The sequence below is a fragment of the Arachis hypogaea genome, chromosome 1 (assembly GCF_003086295.3).
Source record: "Arachis hypogaea cultivar Tifrunner chromosome 1, arahy.Tifrunner.gnm2.J5K5, whole genome shotgun sequence".
NCBI classification, from domain to species: Eukaryota; Viridiplantae; Streptophyta; class Magnoliopsida; order Fabales; family Fabaceae; genus Arachis; species Arachis hypogaea.
In genome coordinates, this window is record NC_092036.1 from 33,282,602 (window position 1) to 33,301,644 (window position 19,043).

The following is a 19,043-nucleotide window of genomic DNA, read 5'->3' on the forward strand; positions in this document are numbered from 1 at the left end:
CTCAACAATGGGCGTGCCACTTGGAGCTCTGAACGTGGCACGCCAGGCCAGCATTCCAGCAAGGGAGATTGAAGAGTTCAACATGGGCGTGCCATTTGATGTCGAAGGCGTGGCACGCCAACCTCAATTGTGACTTGGGCGTGCCACTTGGAGCTATGGGCGTGGCACGCCAAGTTTGTGAGGCCAAGATCTCAAAGAGGGCGTGCCACATGGTGTTTTTGGTGTGGTACGCTAGGCTTAAATTTCAGAGGAGTAATTTTGAGCCCCACTATGGGCGTGGCACGCCGGGGCATATGCCAGCCTGACCTCCTCTCATTCAAATGAAAATATCTTGAGCTACACAACTCTAAATGAAGTTATTTCAGTGCCATTAGAAAGTAGACATCTAGAGCTTTCTAACCATAAATAACACGTTATAATGGACGCTGGAATTGAGGAAGATATAGACCCCGAAATCACAAGAAGAAAAACACGTGACTGCAGAGTTACTAGCCTGACCTCTTCATCTTCAAAGGAACATAACTTGAGTTTTAGAGATCCAAAAGAGGTGATCTTGGTGGCGTTGGAAAGCTGACATCATGAGCTTTCCCACGATATATAACACTTTAGGATGGACGTTAAAACTGAAGGTGAAAAAGGCCATTATTTTAGCATTGCAAAACTTGGGCATGCCACTTGATATCGAAGGCATGGCACGCCAACCCCTTTCATACAATGGGCGTGCCACTTGGAGTCTTGGGCATGGCATGTCAGTTCAAATGGCCAGAGAGGATATTTTTTGCATCATTGAAGGCGTGGCATGCCAGTTTCACAACATATGGGGCGTGGCATGCCAGAAGTGGGCGTGTCATGCCAGAAGTGGGCGTGGCACGCCGGGCTACCTAACAGACTGACCTAATCACCTTCAAATGGGCATAACTTGAGTTACAGAAATCCAAATGAGTTGATTTCAAAAGAGTTGGAAAGCTGACATCCAGGACTTTCCAACCATATATAATAATTTATAGTGGACATTCATTTTGAGGCCCAACAAACTCCATACTTTCAATGTTGCAAAGTGGGTCATACTCCAAAGGCAAAATCTAGTGGGAGTGGCACTTGAAAACCACACACCAACTTCTTCCTACAACTCCCAACCTTTAATCAAACCCACCCCAACTCTCATTCAATCCATAATTTTCAACCAATCAAGGCCACAAGAAGCATTTAGAATAGTTTATTTTCATTTAATTGTAATTTTTTTCAATTTCATTTAAGTTTGTAATTTAGGAAAGCCTATATAAAGGCCTTAGTTTCATAGAATTAAGAATGCTGGATTGGGGGAGTCTTCGGACCCTCTCTGTTCACCATTAGCTTCCTTTCTTTTCTTTCTTACTTTTGTAAATATCTTTTAGTTATGAATTACTAACTCTTTCCATTGGGAAAGAGAGCTCTATTATTTTTCAATGGATTAAATTATTTTTATTCTTCTTCTTCTTTTCATCTCTCTTTGATTTGCTAGAAGGAATTTCATTCTTCATGCTAGTGTTCAATTATCTTGGGAAAGAGGTTGAATGGAAAAAAGGGTTTCATGGGAACCTTGGAAAAGGAAACATGAAACCATGCTTGAAATCCCTTCTCACACTTGAGTAGAATCTGGATTTTGGTGATTGGATATGGTGACATATAATCCACCCACTACTTGGACCTATGATGATGTGTGGTATAATCAAGAACCATTCTTCATCTCTTCTCATGAGCAATTAGATCAAGGAATTGGCAATTGTTCAAGGTTAGAGAGATTGAATTACCAAGGGATTGGGATTCAATCACTTATGATTGCCAAGAGATCAATGATTGCATGATTGAAGAGGAGATGAAAACAATTGATCCTAAGAATACAATATCTCTTGATCCCAATGCTTATTTTATCTTTCTTTCTTTTATTTACTTTATAGTCATTTACTTTTCTGCACTTTACATTTCCAGCACCTTACTTTCTTGTACTTTACTTTCTTTGTCATTTACATTTCTTGTTTACTTATCACATCCAATTGTGCTTGTCTAACTAGTCTAATCAATCAACTATTACTTGCTTAATCCAATTAATCTCTGTGGATACAATCCCACTCTACTGTGGGTTATTACTTGATGACAATTTGGTGCGCTTGCCAAATAACGAATTCATTATATGTGGGTAGTGAATTTCGGTCATCAGGTATCTTCGTTGTTCTTTATTTGAGCCGTTTCTCATTTTATTTTTTGCAGGTTAGTCATTCTTTTCTCTATCCTTTTTTACTTTCGACAACTGTGCATGCTTTTGATGTAAAGCTTTGACTTTGTATTTGGGTTTTTGTTCTGAAGAACTTTGGTTCTTTCTGCAAAAAGTATGCATCTTTGATCGTTTGTTGAGACTTTTCTTTTGTCGTTCGCCTTTGAGAAGAATGTGTGCTTTGCTTTAGGATTTTGTTGCTGTTCTTATTTCTTTTCATCGTTGCCTGACTCCCTTTGTACGAAAGTTCTACCTTTTGTTTTGACCTTTTGTTTGAGGGGTGTTCGGACTGTTTGGGTATAGATTGTCGACTTCTCTTCTCTGTGTTCTTGCCCTGTTGTTGCCTCCAAAGGATGCCCCTGGACTTTCGTGTGAGTCTAGGGGTTTTCCTTTTACTGCTGTATCTGACACTTGATGTTTTGCTGTTATTGTCCGAGTTGTTTCCTTATTTGCCCGAGTTGTTTGGTAGTAACTCCATTTTTCTTTTTCTTACTATAGGAATATTTGACCTATATCTTCCCGCAAAAACATTGCTGAGATGTCTACTAAGATCCCAGACGGCATGTCTGACTGACTAGATTCCATAGTTTTAATGTGTTACTGTGGCTGACCCTGAGTACTGTGTGCAACTTAGGAGGTTCCATAGAATTTGTAGGGATAGAGATGAGGAGAAGAATTATGAGTTGGTGTCGCTGGACCCTGAGGAGAGGGTTTGTTTTCCTTCCTTGACTCCGGGGGAACGACCCTGACCTGATATGGTTAGAACCTTTTCTTCCTCCGAGATTGATGGATTTTGCAATGTTTTTTGGATGAGACTTCTATTATTGCCCCCTGGTTTGGTGCTGAATGGTTTTAAAAGTGCACCACTCGGGCATTCTGTTCCCAAGGTATATGTCGGACCTCATATCCCCCGAATTGTCTGAGCTGTTGGTGGTGGCTAGACTCGGGCATTCTGTTCCTGAGGTATATGTCGGACCTCATATCCCCTGAATTGTCCGAGTTGTTCTCTAATTTTATCCAGGGTCCCCTGAATTGTCCGAGCTGTTCTCTAGTTTTGTCCAGGGTCCCCCGAATTATCGGAGGTGTTCTCTTGTTTTATCCAGGGTCCCCCAAATTCTCCGAGGTGTTCTCTGGTTTTGTCCAGGGTCCCCCGAATTACCCGAGGTGTTCTTTTATGGTGGGATCCTTAACTTGGTTGCTCCCTTCTCTTTGTGAGGTGACTACTTATGAATCACTGGACACGGTAAGCTCCTACCTTCTTAGCAAGCCTTAAACCAGCCAATAATGCCTCGTATTTAGCTTGGTTACTTAGCTTGATTTGGGTTCCCTGATCGCTTTCTATAATTACACCTGCACCACTCTCGGTTTTGTTTGAAGAGTTGTCCACGTGGAGATTCCATTTTGTGGGAGTTCCTGGGGTGTCAGTGTACTCTGTAATGAAGTCGGTCAGATACTGTGATTTGATGGCTGTCCAAGCTTCATATCGAAGATCGAATTCGTATAACTCAACTGTCCACCGTAGGATTCTTTTAACTAAGTTTGTTTTCTGTAGGATGCCTTTTATGGGCTGGTTAGTCCGAACTCTGATAGTGTGTGCTTGAAAGTATGGGTGGAGTCGTCGAGAGGTAAGTATGAGGGCGTAGGCAAACTTTTTCTATCTTTTGATAGTTTAGTTCGGCCCCTTATAGAGCTTTGCTGATGAAGTAGACAGGTTGTTGCCCACTTTTGTCTTCTCTGACTAGTGCTGAGGCTATTGCCCGACTTCCCACTGCGAGGTATAATATGAGTTCTTCACTTTCCCGTGGTTGGGTAAGAATGGGTGGTTGCCCCAAGAATTTTTGAAATCTCGGAAGGCTTGTTCGCGCTCCGTTGTCCTATTCAAACCTCTCTTCCTTCCTTAATATACCTTTTTGAGGTGTCTTTTGCGAGTTGATTTAGAGATTCCTCCTCCTGTGAATCCTCCATTTATCATATGAACATGTCTCTCAAGGGTGTGAGGTGGACGTTTAACTCGTCTGACCTCTTTGGTGTGAGACGTTCAAGTCGTTCGACCTCTTCGGTGTGAGGTGGTCGTTCAACACGTCCGACCTCTTCGGTGTGAGGTGGACGTTCAACTCGCCCGACCTCTTCGGTGTGAGGTGGATGTTCAACTCGTCCGACTTCTTCGGTGTAAGGTGGACGTTCAACTCGCCCAATCTCTTTAGTGTGAGGTGGAGGTTCAACTCGTCCGACCTCTTCGGTGTGAGGTGGACGTTCAATTCGCCCGACCTCTTCAGTGTGAGGTAGAGGTTCAACTCGTTCGACCTCTTCGGTTTGAGGTGGACGTTCAACTCGCCTGACCTTTTCGGCCTTTCTTCTTTTTCTTGGTTCATATGCTTTATTGGCTAGGTATCTATCCAGCCGCCCTTCTCTTACCAATTTTTCTATGACATTCTTTAGATCGAAGCACTCGTTGGTGGGATGTCCATAGATTCGATGGTACTTGCAGTATTCTGTTCGATTTCCCCCTCTTTTCTTGCTTTGAGTGGGTGAGGTGGTGGGATCTTCTCGGTATGGCATCCACACGAGACACCCGAAGTGGGGTGTAGTTGTTGTATTTTTTAGGCTTCTCTCCGTGTTTATCTTCTTTTTTTCTTGGATTCCTTATCCTTATCCCGGGAGGAGTAGGAAAATTCGGCTTTTGAGGTCTCTCCTAGTCGAGAATTTTCTTCCATGTTGATGTACTTTTCGGCTCATTCTTGCACTTCATTTAAAGATGTGGGGTGTTTCTTTGATATGGAGTGGCTAAAGGGTCCTTCTCGTAGGCCGTTGATAAGACCCATGATGGCTGCTTCTGTTGGTAGGCTTTGGATGTCTAAGCATGCTTTGTTGAATCTTTCCATGTAGTTGCGAAGGCTCTCCCGATCTTCTTGCTTGATCCCTAACAGGCTTAGAGCATGTTTGGCTTTGTCTTTCTGGATGGAAAATCTACCAAAATATTTCTTGGCTAAGTTATCAAAACTTGTGATGGATCTAGGAGGCAAACTGTCGAACCACTTTATTGTTGTTTTTGTTAGGGTATTCGGGAAGGCTTTGCATCGAATGGCGTCTGAGGCGTCAGTGAGATACATTCTGCTTCTGAACTTACTGAGGTGATGGCTTGGATCCGATGTGCCGTCGTACGGGGTCATGTCGGGAGCTTTGAAGTCCTTTGGGATTTTAGCTTTCATGATCTCTTTGTTGAATGGGTCTTGATCTTCGTGGGGGCTATCTTCATGATTGGATCGAGTGGTCTTAGTTTTGAGATTGGCTTCGAGCTTTAAGAGCTTGTCCTCTAGCTTTCGATGTCGTCTTGTTTCTCTTCGAAGTTCCTTCTTGGCTTCCCGTTGGTGCTCGGCCTCTCTTTCGAGTTGTTTGAGACAATCTTGTTGAGCTTGTAGGGCTTCCATGATTTATGTATTTGGCGAATTCTTGTCTTTATTTGGTTGAGACGCATCCTTTGGTGTGCTGTCCGTGTTTTTGTGTGGCGTTCTGTTCTCCAGATCGGAACCATGATCGTTGTTAAGGTTATCCGCCATGATGATGGGATGACTTCCAGGTTCCCCGATAATGGCGCCAATATTCCGAGGGTTACCTGAAACTGTAGGTCGATCTCGGATGAGATCTTGTGGTGGTGGTCGGCGCTAACGTGTCTGACTTGTTGGACTTGGTGGAGCTGCTGATCCTTCGTCACCGGAGGGTGGTGGTACCTGCAAGAGACTCCGATGCTTAAGTTAGCATGGGCTTTAAGCAGGTTTTTAGTAGAATCAGAGTATGAGTTATACCTGGGTGCTCTAGTGTATTTATAATAGTGTGGAGTGACCTTTCTAGAGATAAGATAGTTACCTTATCTTATCTTTGAGTGAAGTCATCTTATCTTTAAGGGAAACCGCCTTTATCTTTCTAGGCTTTGGCTGCCTTTAGATTGGGTTGTGTTCCTTCGTTTGGGTCTGCTTTGGGCTCCTCTTGCGATTTGGCCGATCTCTTTGAGAAGAGGTCGGTAATGGGCCAACCTTCCAAGAGGTCAGTCATGGACCAACCTTCTAAGAGGTTGGTCATGGGCCAACCTTCCAACAGGTCGGCCAACCCGGTCCTTTATAGCTCGAACCGATGCATGAACACTTTCTCTTTGCATCAAACCTCAAGTCTCTCTCGGCTTGTTTCTTATCCGTTTTCTCATACTTTTACTCATCCTATCTCTTCAGTCTCAAGTTCTCCTAATGTATCTCAGCATCCTTAAGTATGGTCTCACAGTTGATCAATAACAACAAATACAAGTAATGAGATTCAAACACAACCAAATTCAATTACAACAATTATAATAGATAGTAGTTAAAAAATAATAATTATATAGGCAAACCATATACAATGAACACACTTAAACAATGTCACATAGATGCAAATGATGGATGCCTGCCCTATTAGCCATGAGCTCACGCTCGGTTATATTCCTAGACCTGACTCGAATAAGCGGGATTTAACCACCATCCTTACGCGTTGGTTCGATAAACAAGCGAGATTACACCACCATCCTTGCTCAGAACATGCAAGCAAGATTAAACCACCATCCTTGCCTCCACAGTAAGCGAGATTTAACCACCATCCTTACTGGGTACCTCGAACAAGTGGAATTACACCACCATCCTTGCTCGACTTACATTCACAACTTAATCCGTAAGCAGGATTAAACCATCATCCTTTCGAAACACAAAACAACATGCAAGTTGGATCACACCTCTGTCCTTGCCACACGATTACACCTCCATCCTTACTAAACAATTTATTAGTACGTGAGCGGGATATAACCTCCGTCCTCACTATAGGCGGGATAAAGCCACCATTGTTGCACAAGGGTTTACGCACTGAGCAAGTGGGATTATACCACCATCGTTGCCAGGCTAGAAACCTTCATCATATTCATAGTCACTACTGTACACATTCCATTCATTCTTGGGATATCATACTCATAATCATCGCTATGTGATGAGCGAATAATTTATACACTTTTTGGCATTGTTTTTAGATAGTTTTTAGTAGGATCTAGCTACTTTTAGGGATGTTTTTATTATTTTTTATGCAAAATTCACATTTCTGGACTTTACTATGAGTTTGTGTGTTTTTCTGTGATTTCAGGTATTTTCTGGCTGAAATTGAGGGACCTGAGCAAAAATCTGATAGGAGGCTGACAAAGGACTGCAGATGTTGTTGGATTCTGACCTTCCTGCACTTGAAATAAATTTTCTGGAGCTACATAACTCCAAATGGTGCGATCTCAACGGATTTGGAAAGTAGACATCTGGGGCTTTCCAGTAATATATAATAGTCCATAATTTGTTCGAGCTTAGACGACGCAAACTGGTGTTCAACGCCAGTTTCATGCTGCATTCTGGAATAAAACGCCAGAAACACGTCACAAACCAGAGTTAAACGCCAAAAATACGTTACAACTTGGCATTTAACTCCAAGAGAAGCCTCTGCACGTGTAAAGCTCAAGCTCAGCCCAAGCACACACCAAAGTGGGCCCCAGAAGTGGATTTCTGCATTTAGACTTATTTCTGTAAACCCTAGTAACTAGTTTAGTATAAATAGAACTTTTACTATTGTACGAGGGGTCTGGTCCTTTTTCCCTATTTTCGAATCATATCCAGGAGGCTGGCCATTCGGCCATGCCTGGACCATTACTTATGTATTTTCAACGGTGGAGTTTCTACACACCATAGATTAAGGGTGTGGAGCTCTGCTGTACCTCGAGTTTTAATGCAATGACTACTATTTTCTATTCAATTCAGCTTATTCTTGTTCTAAGATATTTGTTGCACTTCATCCTGATGGATGTGATGATCCATGACACCCATCATCATCCATCCTTATGAATGCGTGACTGACAACCACTTCTGTTATATCTTAGATCGAGCGCGTATCTCTTGGATTCCTTAATCAGAATCTTCGTGGTATAAGCTAGAACCCTTTGGCGGCCATTCTTGAGAATCCGAAAAGTCTAAACCTTGTCTGTGGTATTCTGAGTAGAATTCAGGGATTGAATGACTGTGACGAGCTTCAAACTCGCAATTGTTGGGTGTGGTGACAGATGCAAAAGAATCAATGGATTCTATTCCGATATGATCGAGAACCGACAGATGATGAGCCGTGTTGTGACAGAGCATTTGGACCATTTTCACTGAGAGGATGGGAAGTAGCCATTGACAACGGTGATGCCCTACATACAGCTTGCCATGGAAAGGAGTAAGAAGGATTAGATGAAAGCAGTAGGAAAGCAGAGATTCAGAAGGAACACAACATCTTCATACACTTGTCTGAAAGTCCTACCAATGAATTACATAAGTATCTCTATCTTTACTTTATGTTTTATTTATCTTTATTTTCGAAAACTCCATAACCATTTATTATCTGCCTAACTGAGATTTACAAGATGACCATAGCTTGCTTCATACCAACAATCTCCGTGGAATCGACCCTTACTCACGTAAGGTTTATTACTTGGACGACCCAGTACACTTGCTGGTTAGTGTGCGAAGTTGTGAAGAATGTGAGTGAACCAAAGTAGGAAGCACCAAGTTTTTGGAGCCATTACTAAGAATTGTTTGAGTTATAAAAAGTGTAAATCACAATTTTTCCTATCAAGTTTTTGGCGCCGTTGCCGGGGATTGTTTGAGTTTGGACAACTGACGGTTCATCTTGTTGTTCAGATTAAGTAATTTTCTTTTCAAAAAGTTTTCAAAAAATCTTTCAAAAATTTTTATTTTATTTTCGTTTTTTTTTTCAAAAATTAGTTTCGAAAAATCCAAAAAAAATTTAATAAAATCATAAAAAACCAAAAATATTTTTGCTTCTTGTTTGAGTCTTGAGTCAATTTTTAAGTTTGGTGTCAATTACATGTTTCTATGTTTCTTGCATTTTTTTTCGAAAATACTCATGCATGGTGTTCTTCATGATCTTCAAGTTGTTCTTGACAAGTCTTCTTGTTTGATCTTTAAATTTTCTTGTTTTGTGTTTTTTGTTGTTTTTCATATGCATTTTTGCATTTATAGTGTCTAAGCATTAAAAATTTCTAAGTTTGGTGTCTTGCATGTTTTCTTTTCTTGAAAATTTTTCAAAAATAAGTTCTTGATGTTCATCATGATCTTCAATGTGTTCTTGGTGTTCATCTTGACATTCATAGTGTTCTTGCATGCATCATTGGTTTTGATCCAAAATTTTAATGTTTTGGGTCATATTTGTGTTTTTCTCTCTCATCATTAAAAATTCAAAAAAATAAAAATATATCTTTTTCTTATTTCTCTCATAAATTTCGAAAATTTGAGTTGACTTAGTCAAAATTTTTTAAAACTTAGCTATTTCTTATAAGTCAAGTCAACTTTTCAATTTTAAAAATCCTATCTTTTCAAAACTTTTTCAAAAATCAAATCTTTTTCATTTTTATTTTATAATTTTCGAAAATTTTTTGAAATTTATTTTCAAAATCTTTTTCTTATCTTTATTTCAAAATTTCGAAAACTTTACTAACAATTAATTTGATTGATTCAAAAATTTGAAATTTATTACTTTCTTGTTAAGAAAGGTTCAATCTTTAAATTCTAGAGTCATATCTTTTAGTTTCTTGTCAGTCAAGTAATCAATTTTAATTTTAAAAATTCAAATCTTTTCCAAAATATCTTTTTTCAATCATATCTTTTTAAAATATCTTTTTCAAAATCAATTTCAAAATCTTTTCTAACTTCTTATCTTTTCAAAATTGAATTTCAAATCTTTTTCAACTAACTAATTGATTTTTGTTTGTTTCTTATCTTTTTCAAAACCACCCAAATCTTTTTCATTTTTATTTTATAATTTTCGAAAATATTTTGAAATTTATTTTCAAAATCTTTTTCTTATCTTTATTTCAAAATTTTGAAAACTTTACTAACAATTAATGTGATTGATTCAAAAATTTGAAATTTATTACTTTCTTGTTAAGAAAGGTTCAATCTTTAAATTCTAGAGTCATATCTTTTAGTTTCTTGTTAGTCAAGTAATCAATTTTAATTTTAAAAATTCAAATCTTTTCCAAAATATCTTTTTTCAATCATATCTTTTTAAAATATCTTTTTCAAAATCAATTTCAAAATCTTTTCTAACTTCTTATCTTTTCAAAATTGAATTTCAAATCTTTTTCAACTAACTAATTGATTTTTGTTTGTTTCTTATCTTTTTCAAAACCACCTAACTACTTTTCTCTCTCTCTAATTTTCGAAAACTACCTCCCTCTTTTTCAAAATTCTTTTTTTACTAATTGTTTCAAATTTTAATTTTTATTTTATTCCTTTTCTTAAATTTCGAATTTTAACTTTAATATTTTTCTTTTATTTTAGTTAATTTTCAAAAACTCTTCTCCCTCATCTCTTTCTATTTATTTATTCATTTACTAACACTTCTCTTCATCTTAAAATTTGAACCCCTCTTCCTCTCTGAGTTCGAATTTTCCTCTTTTCCTTCTTCTATTCTTTTCTTCTTCTACTAACATAAAGGACTCTGAAGAGGAAACTAAGAGAAGCTAAATTACAACAATCCAGAGACAACCTTACAGAAATTTTCGAAAAGGAAGAGGAGATGGCAGCCGAAAATAATAATGCAAGGAGGATGCTTGGTGACTATACTACACCTACTTCCAAATTTGATGGAAGAAGCATCTCAATCCCTGCCATTGGAGCAAACAATTTTGAGCTAAAACCTCAACTAGTTGCTCTAATGCAATAGAACTACAAGTTTTATGGACTTCCATTAGAAGATCCCTACCAGTTTTTAACTGAGTTCTTGCAGATCTGTGAGACTGTTAAGACTAATGGAGTAGATCCTGAAGTCTACAGGCTCATGCTTTTCCCTTTTGCTGTAAGAGACAGAGCTAGAACATGGTTGGACTCACAACCTAAAGATAGCCTGGACACTTGGGATAAGCTGGTCACGGCCTTCTTGGCCAAGTTCTTTTCTCCTCAAAAGTTGAGCAAGCTTAGAGTGGATGTTCAGACCTTTAAACAAAAAGATGGTGAATTCCTCTATGAAGCTTGGGAAAGATACAAGCAGATGACCAAAAAGTGTCCTTCTGACATGCTTTCAGAGTGGACAATTCTGGATATATTCTATTATGGTTTATCTGAGTTCTCTAAGATGTCACTGGACCATTCTGCAGGTGGATCCATTCACTTAAAGAAAACGCCTGTAGAAGCTCAAGAATTTATTGAAATGGTTGCAAACAACCAATTCATGTACACTTCTGAGAGGAATCCTGTGAGTAATGGGACGCCTCAGAGGAAGGGAGTTCTTGAAATTGATGCTCTGAATGCCATATTGGCTTAGAACAAAATGTTGACTCAGCAAGTTGGTGCACGAAATTGCAATCACACCTTTGCAATCCCGCACAACTAACCAGCAAGTGCACTGGGTCGTCCAAGTAATACCTTACGTGAGTAAGGGTCGATCCCACGGAGATTGTCGGATTAAAGCAAGCTATGGTTATCTTGTAAATCTTAGTCAGGATATCAGAGATTATCAGGATTGATTGTAAAAAGAAAAAGAACATAAAACAGGTACTTGAATTGCAGTGATGGGGAATAGGTTGAGGTTTTGGAGATGCTCCATCTTCTGAATCTCTTCTTTCCTACTGTCTTCTTCTTCAAGCACGCAAGACTCCTTCCATGGCAAGCTGTATGCAAGGGTTTCACCGTTGTCAGTGGCTACCTCCCATCCTCTCAGTGGAAATGTTCAACGCACCCTGTCACGGCACGGCTATCCATCTGTCGGTTCTCGATCAGGCCGGAATAGAATCCAGTGATTCTTTTGCGTCTGTCACTAATGCCCCGCCCTCAGGAGTTTGAAGCACGTCACAATCATTCAATCATTGAATCCTACTCAGAATACCACAGACAAGGTTTAGACCTTCCGGATTCTCTTGAATGCCGCCATCAGTTCTAGCTTATACCACGAGGATTCCGGTTAAAGAATCCAAGAGATATCTACTTAATCTAAGGTAGAACGGAGGTGGTTGTCAGGCACACGTTCATAGTTGAGAATGGTGATGATTGTCACGGATCATCACATTCATCCGATTTAAGAACAAGTAGTATCTTAGAATGGAAGCAAGCATGATTGAATGAGAAACAGTAGTAATTGCATTAATCCATCAAGACACAGCAGAGCTCCTCACCCCCAACCATGGGGTTTAGAGACTCATGCTGTAGAAAATACAATGAGAAACGTGTAAAGTGTCATGAGGTACGGATACAATGTTAAAAGATCCTATTAATAGTAAACTAGTAACCTAGGGTATACAGAAATGAGTAAATGACGTAAAAATCCACTTCTGGGTCCACTTGGTGTGTGCTTGGGCTGAGCATTGAAGCATTTTCGTGTAGAGACCTTTTCTGGAGTTAAACGCCAGCTTTTATGCCAGTTTGGGCGTTTAACTCCAAGTTTTATGCCAGTTCCAGCGTTAAACGCTGGAATTTCTGAGGCTGATTTGCCACGCCGGTTTGGGCCATCAAATCTCGGGCAAAGTATGGACTATTATACATTGCTGGAAAGCCCAGGATGTCTACTTTCCAATGCCGTTGAGAGCGCGCCAATTGGGCTTCTGTAGCTCCAGAAAATCCACTTCGAGTGCAGGGAGGTCAGAATCCAACAGCATCTGCAGTCCTTTTCAGTCTCTGAATCAGATTTTTGCTCAGGACCCACAATTTCAGCCAGAAAATACCTGAAATCACAGAAAAACACACAAACTCATAGTAAAGTCCAGAAAAGTGAATTTTAACTAAAAACTAATAAAAATATACTAAAAACTAACTAGATTATACTAAAAACATACTAAAAACAATGCCAAAAAGTGTATAAATTATCCGCTCATCACAACACCAAACTTAAATTGTTGCTTGTCCCCAAGCAACTGAAAATCAAAATAGGATAAAAAGAAGAGAATATACTATAGACTCCAAAATATCAAGGAAACTTAGCTCCAATTAGATGAGCGGGACTAGTAGCTTTTTGCCTCCGAACAGTTTTGGCATCTCACTCCTTTGAAGTTCAGAATGATTGGCATCTATAAGAACTCAGACTCAGATAGTGTTATTGATTCTCCTAGTTGAGTGTAATGATTCTTGAACATAGCCAGTGTACGAGTCTTGGCTGTGGCCCAAAGCACTCTGTCTTCCAGTATTACCACCGGATACATATATGCCACAGACACATAATTGGGTGAACCTTTTCAGATTGTGACTTAGCTTTGCTAGAGTCCCCAATTAGAGGTGTCCAGGGTTCTTAAGCACACTCTTTTTGCCTTGGATCACAACTTTATTTCTTTCTTTTGCTTTCTTTTTCTTTTTCTTTCTCTCTTTTTTTTTTCAAAAATAATCTTTTTTTTTTGTATTCACTGCTTTTTCTTGCTTCAAGAATCAATCTAATGATTTTTTAGATCCTCAATAACAGTTCTCTTTTTCCTCATTCTTTCAAGAGCCAACAATTTTAACATTCTCAAAACAACAAATTCAAGAGACATATGCACTATTCAAGCATTCATTCGGAAAACAAAAATTATTGTCACCACATCAAACTAATTCAACTAGTTTCAAGGATAAATTTTGAAATCCTGTACTTCTTGTTCTTTTGTGATTAAAGCATTTTTCATTTAAGAGAGGTGATGGAGTCATAGGACATTCATAGCTTTAAGACATGAATTTTAAATTTTATTAATTATGAATTAAAAACAAGACTCAAAAATAAATATAAGATGAGACTAGAAAATAAAAAAACAAAAATTTAAATAGGCTCCTAATGATGGAGGTTTTCACAGAGTTAGGACTCAACAACCTTGATTTTGAGAAGTGGATGCTCCCTCAACTTGAGATGAGAGCTTTTGGCGTTTCAACTCTTGGAGTTCACGCCCCTGCTTCTCTTGTTCTTTCAGCAATTTGCAGAGCATGCAGTTCTGATTCTGCTGTTCTTCCTTCAGTTGCTCCATAGTCTCTTGCAACTTGTTGATAGATGCTTCTAGGCTGGCCCAGTAGCCAATTTCAGGGAATTCAGGGAGGAACTCCTGCGCCCTCCTTTTGATAGAGTTGTCTTGCATTTGTCCTTCCATTGACTTCTTGGTGATTGGATGTTCAATGGGTATGAATTCATCTACTCCCATCTTTACCCCAGCCTCTTTACAGAGCAAGGAGATCAAGCTTGGGTAAGCCAATTTGGCTTCAGTGGAATTTTTATTTGCAATTGTGTAGATCTCACAAGCAATCACATGATGAACCTCCACTTCTTTTCCAAGCATAATGCAATGAATCATCACTGCTCTCTTGATAGTGACCTCAGAACGGTTGCTAGTGGGCAGTATGGAACGCCCAATAAAGTCTAGCCAACCTCTTGCAATTGGTTTGAGGTCTCCCCTCTTGAGTTGGTTTGGGACACCCTTTGAATTGGTTATCCACTTAGTTCTAGGGAGGCATATGTCCTCTAGAACTTGATCCAACCCTTTATCTGCTCTCACCATTCTCCTATTAAAGGATTCAGAATCATCTTGCAGTTGAGGTAATTTGAAGATTTCTCTTATTTTGTCCAGATGGAAGTACATAACTTTCCCTCTGACCATGGTTCTGTAGGTATGGTAAGCAGTTCCAGTCATTCTCTGCTTATCTGTTAACCACAGATTTGAGTAGAATTCCTGAACCATATTCCTTCCAACCTTTATCTCAGGATTGGTTAGAACTTCCCATCCTCTGTTTCGAATTTGCTCTTGGATCCCCGGATATTCATCTTCTTTCAGATCAAATTTAACTTCCGGGATCACCGATCTCAGACCCATTATTTTGTGATAATGGTCTTCATGTTCTTTGGTTAAGAACTTCTCTTGATTCCAAAGATTCTTTGGATTATTCTCTTTCTTTCCTCTTAAATTGGTTTGTTTTCCCTTAGGAGCCATGATCTTGATGAATCTTGGCTTAGTGATCACGGAAAAGCACACCAAACTTAGAGGTTTGCTTGTCCTCAAGCAAAAGAAAGGAAAGAAGAGAGAGAGAGGAAGAGCAAATTCGAATGGTGTGGGGAATGAGGGGGGCCAAACGTGTATTTATAAAGTGGGGAGGAGAGATTTCGAAAAAAAGAAAAATTTGAAAGGAGATTTGAGAAGATATGGAAAGAAATTGAGAGAAGGGTGAGTTTTTGAACAAAATTTGGGAATGATTTGAGAGATTTGAAGAATGATTTTAGATTTTTTTGAAAATTTGAAAGTGAATGATGAGAGATTGAAATGTGTTTTTGTAGAAAAGTATGGGTAAGAAAAGGAAAGTTTGAAAAAATTTGATTTGGAAACAAAATTTTACTCCCCCCACCTTTCTGGCGTTAAACGCCCAGAATGGCACCCATTCTGGCGTTTAACGCCCATTTGTTGCCCCTTTTGGGCGTTTAACGCCCAGCCAGGTGCCCTGGCTGGCGTTAAACGCCAGAATACCTTTATCACTGGGCGTTTTTCTAAACGCCTAGGATGCTGCACACCTGGCGTTAAATGCCCAAAATGGCACCATTCCTGGCGTTTAACGCCCAAAATGGCACCATTCCTGGCGTTAAACGCCCAGAATGGTACCCATTCTGGCGTTTAACGCCCAAAATGCCCCTTACTGGCGTTTTTTCGCCAGTAAGCTCTTTTTCTCTGCTTTTTGAGCTGAATCCTTCTGTAACTCTGTGAATTCCTTCATTTTTGATACTTGCCTCTGTAGGAACAAATCATATAACCTCCTAATGACTGGGTTGCCTCCCAGCAAGCGCTTCTTTACTGTCTTTAGCTGGACCTTTACTGAGGATCACTCAAGTCTCAGTTTTGAGCATTCCTGCTCAAAATTGCCTTCAAGATAATGCTTGATCCTCTGTCCATTAACAATGAACTTTTTGTCAGAATCAATATCCTGAAGCTCAACATATCCATATGGTGACACTCCTGTAATCACATACGGACCCCTCCACCGGGATTTAAGTTTTCTTGGAAATAGTCTGAGCCTAGAGTTGAAGAGCAGAACTTTTTGTCCTGGCTCAAAGACTCTGGTTGACAACTTCTTGTCATGCCATTTCTTTGCCTTTTCCTTATAAATTTTTGCATTTTCAAAGGCATTGAGTCTGAACTCCTCTAGCTCATTTAGCTGGAGTAATCTTTTTTCACCAGCTAACTAAGCATCCATGTTTAGGAATCTGGTTGCCCAGTAGGCTTTATGTTCCAGTTCCACGGGCAGATGACAGGCCTTCCCATACACCAGTTGGTATGGAGAGGTTCCTATAGGAGTCTTGAATGCTGTTCTGTATGCCCACAGAGCATCATCCAAGCTCTTTGCCCAATCCTTTCTTCGGGCTATCACAGTCCGTTCCAGGATTCTTTTTAGCTCTCTGTTAGAGACCTCAGCTTGCCCATTTGTCTGTGGATGATACGGAGTTGCCACTTTGTGGCTAATTCCATATCTAACCATAGCAGAGTATAGCTGTCTATTGCAGAAATGAGTGCCCCCGTCACTGATTAGTACTCTAGGAACACCAAATCTGCTGAAGATGTGTTTCTGGAGGAATTTTAGCACGGTCTTGGTATCATTAGTGGGTGTAGCAATTGCTTCTACCCATTTAGATACATAGTCCACTGCCACCAGAATGTAAGTGTTTGAGTATGATGGTGGGAATGGCCCCATGAAGTCAATGCCCATACATCAAACAATTCTATCTCTAATATCCCTTGTTGAGGCATGGCATATCCGTGAGGCAAGTTACCAGCTCTTTGGCAACTGTCACAGTTACGCACAAACTCTCGGGAATCTTTATAGAGAGTAGGCCAGTAGAAGCCACATTGGAGGACTTTAGTGGCTGTTCGCTCACTTCCAAAATGTCCTCCATACTGTGATCCATGGCAGTGCCATAGGATCCTTTGTGCTTCTTCTCTGGTACACATCTGCGGATCATTCCGTCTGCACATCTCTTAAAGAGATATGGTTCATCCCAGAGTAGTACTTGGCATCTGAAATTAATTTCTTTCTTTGCACTCTACTGTACTCCTGGGGTATGAACCTCACAGCTTTATAGTTTGCAATATCTGCAAACCATGGAGCTTCCTGAATGGCAAAGAGTTGCTCATCTGGGAAGGTCTCAGAGATCTCAGTAGAAGGGAGGGACGCCCCAGCTACTGGTTCTATTCGGGACAGATGATCAGCTACTTAGTTCTCTGTCCCTTTTTTGTCTCTTATTTCTATATCAAACTCTTGCAGAAGCAACACCCATCTTATAAGTCTGGGTTTTGAATCCTGCTTTGTGAGTAAGTATTTAAGAGCAGCATGGTCAGTGTACACAACACTTTGGATCCCACTAGATAGGATCTAAACTTGTCAATGGCATAGACCATGCAAGTAACTCTTTTTCTGTGGTTGTGTAATTCTTCTGTGCGTCATTTAGAACACGGCTGGCATAATAAATGACGTGCAGAAGCTTGTTATGCCTCTGTCCCAACACTGCACCAATGGCATGGTCACTGGCATCACACATTAGTTCAAATGGCAATGTCCAATCTGGTGCAGAGATGACTGGTGCTGTGACCAGCTTAGCTTTCAGGGTCTCAAATGCCTGCAGACACTGTGTGTCAAACACAAATGGTGTGTCAGCAGCTAGCAGGTTACTCAAAGGTTTTGCAATTTTCGAAAAATCCTTTATGAACCTTCTGTAGAATCCTGCATGCCCCAGAAAGCTTCTGATTGCCTTAACATTGGCAGGTGGTGGTAATTTTTCAATTACCTCTACCTTTGCCTTATCCACCTCTATTCCCCTGCTTGAAATTTTGTGCCCAAGGACAATTCCTCAGTCACCATAAAGTGACATTTCTCCCAGTTTAAAACCAGGTTAGTCTCTTGGCACCTTTTCAGGACAAGTGCTAGGTGGTTAAGACAGGAGCTGAATGAGTCTCCATATACTGAGAAGTCATCCATGAAGACTTCCAGGAATTTCTCTACCATATCTGAGAAGATAGAGAGCATGCATCTCTGAAAGGTTGCAGGTGCATTGCACAGACCAAAAGGCATCCTTCTGTAGGCAAACACGCCAGAAGGGCAAGTAAATGCTGTTTTCTCTTGGTCCTGAGGATCTACTGCAATTTGGTTGTAACCTGAATAGCCATCCAAAAAGCAGTAATAATCATGACCAGCTAGTCTTTCTAGCATTTGGTCTATGAATGGTAAAGGAAAATATCCTTTCTGGTGGCTGTATTGAGCCTTCTGTAGTCAATACACATACGCCATCCTGTGACTGTTCTTGTAGGAACCAGTTCATTTTTTCATTATGAACCACTGTCATGCCTCCCTTTTTGGGGATAACTTGACAGGCTCACCCAGGGGCTATCAGAAATAGGATAAATAATCCCAGCCTCTAGTAATTTAGTGACCTCTTTCTGCACCACCTCCTTCATGGCTGGATTTAGCCTCCTCTGTGGTTGACCACTGGTTTGGCATTATCCTCCAACAGGATTTGTGCATGCATCTGCTGGGCTAATGCCCTTAAGATCACTTATGGACCACCCAAGAGCTGTCTTGTGTGTCCTTAGCACTTGAATCAGTGCTTCCTCTTCCTGTGGATTTAAAGCAGAGCTTATAATCACTGGAAAAGTGTCACCCTCTCCCAGAAATGCATACTTCAGGGATGGTGGTAGTGGTTTGAGTTCAGGTTTGGGAGGCTTATCCTCCTCCTGAGGAATTTTCGAAAATTCTTTGTTTCCACTGATTCT

At 40.1% G+C, this 19,043-nt stretch overlaps 1 non-coding gene across 1 annotated transcript; it reads right to left on the reverse strand.

The window, feature by feature from the left end:
- Positions 1–11,269: 11,269 nt before the first annotated feature.
- LOC112715326 (small nucleolar RNA R71) lies at positions 11,270–11,377 on the reverse strand. The gene has a single exon (XR_003159615.1). It is a non-coding gene; the product is annotated as a small nucleolar RNA R71 (small nucleolar RNA).
- Between the last annotated feature and the right edge of the window lie 7,666 nt (positions 11,378–19,043).